At 39.0% G+C, this 5,504-nt stretch overlaps 1 non-coding gene across 1 annotated transcript; it reads left to right on the forward strand.

Moving 5' to 3' along the window:
* Positions 1–4,711: 4,711 nt before the first annotated feature.
* Positions 4,712–4,818, forward strand: LOC131180299 (small nucleolar RNA R71). Its single transcript, XR_009149075.1, has one exon. It is a non-coding gene; the product is annotated as a small nucleolar RNA R71 (small nucleolar RNA).
* The last annotated feature ends 686 nt before the right edge of the window (positions 4,819–5,504 follow it).

Below are 5,504 nucleotides of genomic sequence, written 5' to 3' on the forward strand. Positions count from 1 at the left end.
TCATCCTCTGTCCATTGACCTTAAATGCACCTGAGGTTTCGCTCCACACTTCTATTGCTCTATGTGGGAAGACTTGGGTGACCTTGAAAGGTCCGGACCATCTTGATTTAAGCTTCCCTGGAAAGAGCTTCAATCTAGAGTTGAATAAGAGGACTAGATCTCCTTCTTTTATCTCTTTCCTTACTATGCGCCTGTCATGCTATCTTTTTGTTTGATCCTTAAAAATTTTGGTATTTTCATATGCATCCTGTCGGATTTCTTTTAATTCATTCAATTATAGAAGTCTTTTCTCACCAGTAGCTTTGAGGTCAAAGTTTAGTGCCTGAATTGCCCAATAGGCTTTATGCTCAAGTTCAACAGGGAGATGGCATGATTTTCCATAAACCAGTCGGAAGGGTGTTGTGCCAATCAGGGTTTTATATGTAGTGCGGTATGCCCATAGTGCATCATTTAACTTCATGCACCAGTCCTTCCTAGATCTGTTTACAGTTTTCTCCAGAATCTACTTCAGTTCCCTGTTTGGGATTTTTACTTGACCGCTGGTTTGAGGATGATAAGGTGTGGCCACCTTGTGAGTCACTCCATACTTTTTTAGTACTGTTTCGAATTGTTGGTTACAGAAGTGACTTCCTCCATCGCTGATTATTGCTCGTGGTGTGCTAAATCTTATGAAGATGTTCTTCTTAAGGAACCTTATGACCACTCTAGCATCGTTGGTTGGTGTTGCAATTGCTTCTACCCATTTTGACACATAATCAACTCCAACCAGAATACATTTGTTTCCACAGGAAAAGGGAAATGGGCCCATGAAGTCTATTCCCCATACATCAAACAATTCTATCTCAAGTATACCATGCAGTGGTATTCCATTCCTTTTTGAACTATTACCTGTTCTTTAGCATTGATCACAAGCTAGCACAAAGGATCTTACATCCTTAAACAAATGTGGCCAGTAAAACCCTACTTGTAAAATCTTGGCTGCAGTTTTTTAGGTGCCGAAATGTCCTCCATATAGTGATGAATGGCAGTGATAAATGATATTTTCCATATCTTCCTCTGGTATGCATTTTCTTATCAGTCCATCATTACATCTCTTGTACAATAGGGGTTCCTCCCATAAATAATATCTCACATCATGTAAGAATTTCTTCCTTTGCTGATAAGTCATGTTTGGAGGTAGTACCCTGCATACAAGAAAATTAACAAAGTCAGTGTACCATGAAGCCTTAGAGAATGCAAGTAATTGCTCATCAGGAAATGAATCATCAATTGGCAAATCTTCAAAGTCCTCTGTGTACTCCAATTTTAGTCTAGAAAGATGGTCAGTTACTATATTTTCGGATCCCTTTTTGTCCTTGATTTCAAGGTCAAATTCTTGTAGGAGTAGAATCCATCGAATCAGCCTTGGTTTTGCTTCCTTCTTATTCATAAGGTACCGGATTGCAGCATAATCTGTGAATACAATAACTTTTAACCTAATGAGGTAAGATTTGAACTTATCCATTACAAACACCACTGCTATGAATTCCTTCTCTGTGGTGACATAATTGATTTGTGCACCATCGAGTGTCTTGCTAGCATAATAGATAGCATGGAGCTTTTTATCTTTTCTTTGCCCAAGCACTGCTCCAAATGCAAAGTCACTCACATCGCACATCACCTCGAATGGTAGCTCCCAATTTGGTGGCTGCATTATTGGTGTTGATATCGGGGCTTCTTTGATCCTGTTAAAGGAGGCAAGGAAATTTTCATCAAAATCAAAGGGAACATCTTGACTTAACAAATTAGTAAGTGGCTTAGCTATTTTGGAGAAGTCCTTAATGAATCTTCTATAGAATCCTGCATGTCCCAAAAAGCTTCGCACTCCCTTGACTGATGTTAGGGGTGGCATGTTTTCAATGATCTCAATTTTTACCTTATCAACTTCAATTCCTCTTTTTGATATCAAATGTCCCAGAACTATGCCTTCCCTTACCATGAAATGACATTTTTCCCAATTTAGGACTAGGTTTGATTCTTCACATCTTTACAGCACCTTAGATAAATTTACTAGGCAATCATCAAAAGTAGTTCCATAGACAGAAAAATCATCCATAAAAACTTCAATGATATCTTCAATATAATCAGAAAAGATAGCCATCATGCATCTTTGAAGGTTAACAGGGGCATTACAAAAACCAAAATGCATTCTTCTATATGCAAATGTTCCATAGGGATAAGTGAATGTTGTCTTTTCTTGGTCTTCTGGGTGAATAGGAATTTGAAAGAATCTCGAATACCCATCTAGATAACAGAAATAAGAGTTTTTTGCTAACCTTTCTAACATTTGGTTGATGAAGGGGAGAGGGAAATGGTCTTTTCTAGTAGCACTATTCAATTTCCTGTAATCTATGCACATTCGCCATCCAGTGACTACTCTAGTAGGGATTAGTTCATTGTTTGCATTCTGGATAACAGTTGTCCCACCTTTCTTAGGAACTACATGTACTGGACTAACCCATTTACTATCAGAAATTGGTTATATGATACCTGCATCTAATAGTTTAAAATTTCTTTCTTGACCACTTCTTTCATGTTTGGGTTAAGTCTTCTTTGATGTTCGATTGTGGGTTTACTGTTTTCTTCCATGGGTATCCTATGCATGCAAATCGAAGGGTTGATTCCCTTCAGGTCTTCTATTTTATACCCTATGGCTTTGCTATGGATCCTAAGTTCTCTTAGCAATTTTTCCTCTTCTAACTTAGACAGGCTAACATTGATTATAATAGGATAATTAGAATTTGAGTCTAGAAATGTGTACCTCAGTGAGGAGGGAAGGGGTTTAAGCTCTACGTATTTAGCGTTTTCCTAGAGCTTACCTTCGGTTTGTTCCTCCTTCAAATTCTCCATCTCGGAAGCCTTAGCTAAGGCTATGGGTGGATGAGCTGCTAACTCTTGTACATAGGCTGCTATTTCCATATTTTCATCATCCACTGTGTGGCTGTGCACAATACATGCTTCAAGAGGATCTTTAGGATGTGTCTCATGAAATCCCTTTTCAACTTATTCGTCAATTATGTCAACCTTGAAGCATTCATCAGGTTCGAATTTGTGTTTCATTGTGTCGAATAAGTTGAACTCCACTTCTTCTTCTCCTACCTTGAGGGTTAGTTGCCCATTTTTTACGTCTATGATGGCTCCGGCAGTTGCCAAGAATGGTCTTCCCAAGATTATAGGAACTTGAACATCTTCTTCCATCTCAAGGACAACAAAGTCCACTGGAATGAAGAATTTGCCCACTTTGATAGGAATGTTCTCAAGTATGCCTACAGGATATTTAATAGATCGATTAGCCAATTGTAATGAGATTATCATGGGCTTCAGTTCTCCGATCTTTAGCTTTTTGCATATTGATAGAGGCATTAAACTGATGCTTGCCCCAATATCGCAGAGGGCCTTATCTATTTTCTTGTTACCAATGAGATAGGGTATGGAGAAGCTTCCTGGATCTTTCAACTTAGGAGGAAGTTTGTTCTACAGTATGGCACTGCATTCCTCTGTTAGAGCTACTGTTCCATAGTCTTCTAGCTTTCTTTTCTTCGACAGAATTTCCTTAAGAAATTTGGCATACGATGGCATCTGAGAAAGTGCTTCAGTGAAAGGGATGTTGATGTAAAGTTTCTGTAAAACTTCCAAAAACTTCCCAAACTGCTTGTCCAATTTGGCTTTCTGAAATCTCTAAGGAAAAGGTAGGGGAGGCTGGTACTGCTCTGGTAATTTCTTTGTCTTCCTTGCTTCCTCTTCCTAATCTTTATTAGCTTCTTCCTCCTTTTTCTCTACTTGGCCTTTAGATTTTTTAATGGTTTCCTCTATCGGTTCTATCTCTGGTTGTACTAGAGTTCTTCCACTCCTCAGTGTAACTGCCTTACAATGCTCCCTTGGGTTCATCTCTGGTTGGCTAGGTAGTTTGCCAGCAACCTTACTTGAAGAACTTGCTTGTTGAGCAATTTGATTCTCTAGCATCTTGTTATGAGTCGCAAGTTGGTCCATTCTGGAAGTTAACTATTTAATCAATTCAGTTTGTTGTTATTGAGCTGCTAGGAATCCTTCCATCATGGTTTCCATAGTCATTTTCGGTTCAGGTTGTTGAGGTTGGAGAGGTAGTGACGGTTGTGCAAAGTTTTGACCTCTGTTCTGAAATCCAGGGGGTGCTGGTGGTTTGTACCCTTATTTCTTATTTATTGGTTGGTTTTGCTGATTGGACCATGAGAAATTTGGGTGGTTCCTCCATCCAGGGTTGTAAGTATTTGAATATGGATTGTTGGGCTACCTCTGGTTGAAGTTTCCTCCATTATTCACATAGTTCATCTGTTCTCTAGAGGGTTCATTGAAATTGCTATATTCTGAACTCATGTATCCTCCTTCATAGCTGTCCTCATGTTGACTATTTGTACCAACTGCGTTGGCTTACATTCTTTCAAGTTTCCTTGTAAGCTGATCAAACTAAGTATTTATCATGCTTAGGGCATCTACTTCCAGGACCCTTGCAGTTTTCCTTGCATTTCCTCTTTCATTTGACCACTCATAATTATGGTATGCAACCCTTTCTAGAAGTTCGAGTGCTTGTGGCATTGTTTTCTCTATTAGATCACCTTCTACAACTGAATCAACTATGCTCTTTGTAGAGGGTAGTAGTCCATTATAGAAATTTTGCACTAGAAGCCAATCTTCTATGCCATGGTGTGGACATTCCCTCTGCAAGTCTTTATATCTTTCCCATGCATCATAGAGTGATTCTCCTTTCTTTTGTTTGAAGGTATTGAGCTTAAGCCTTAGCTTTGTAGTCTTTGCAGGTGAAAAATACCTTGCTAGAAAAGCTTGAGAAAAGTTTTTCCAAGTAGTGAACGTTCCAGCCAGTTGAGAAAGTAACCACTTCCTTGCTCTGTCCCGAAGGGAGAATGAGAATGCTCTGAGTCTTATTGCTCGATCAGACACTCCATTCATCTTGAATGTGTCACAAAAGGCAAGAAAGCACTGGAGGTGATAGTGTGGGTCTTCTGTGGGTGAACCTACAAACTGGGTTTGTTGAATCATTTGAAGCCATGTTGGTTTTAATTCAAAGTTGTTGGCTTCCACTGTAGGTCTAGTGACACTGGGCTAAAATCCTTGGATAGATGGAGCTCTGTAATCTCTCAAGAGTCTTGGTCTGTCATTATTATTGGCCATGGTTGGGATTTCAGGATCTCCTTGACCATGCTCTTGATGTCTCCTTTCCCTCCTAATAGCTTTCAGAGTTCTGTCTATCTCCGGATCATAGTCCAAAATTTCTTTTGGTTTTGTTCTGGTCATATACCAGATAGGGCACCTGAGAGAAAATAAAAAAATACAACTAGTAAAATAAAATTAAATAATAAATATAATCGCCTAAATCAGCTAAATTGCCTATCGCTTGATATTACTAAAACAAAAAAATTCCCCGGTAACGGTGCTAAAAACTTGTTTCGCTATTTTGCAACCACCGCAAG

Source organism: Hevea brasiliensis, chromosome 5 (genome assembly GCF_030052815.1).
Source record: "Hevea brasiliensis isolate MT/VB/25A 57/8 chromosome 5, ASM3005281v1, whole genome shotgun sequence".
Classification (NCBI taxonomy): Eukaryota; Viridiplantae; Streptophyta; class Magnoliopsida; order Malpighiales; family Euphorbiaceae; genus Hevea; species Hevea brasiliensis.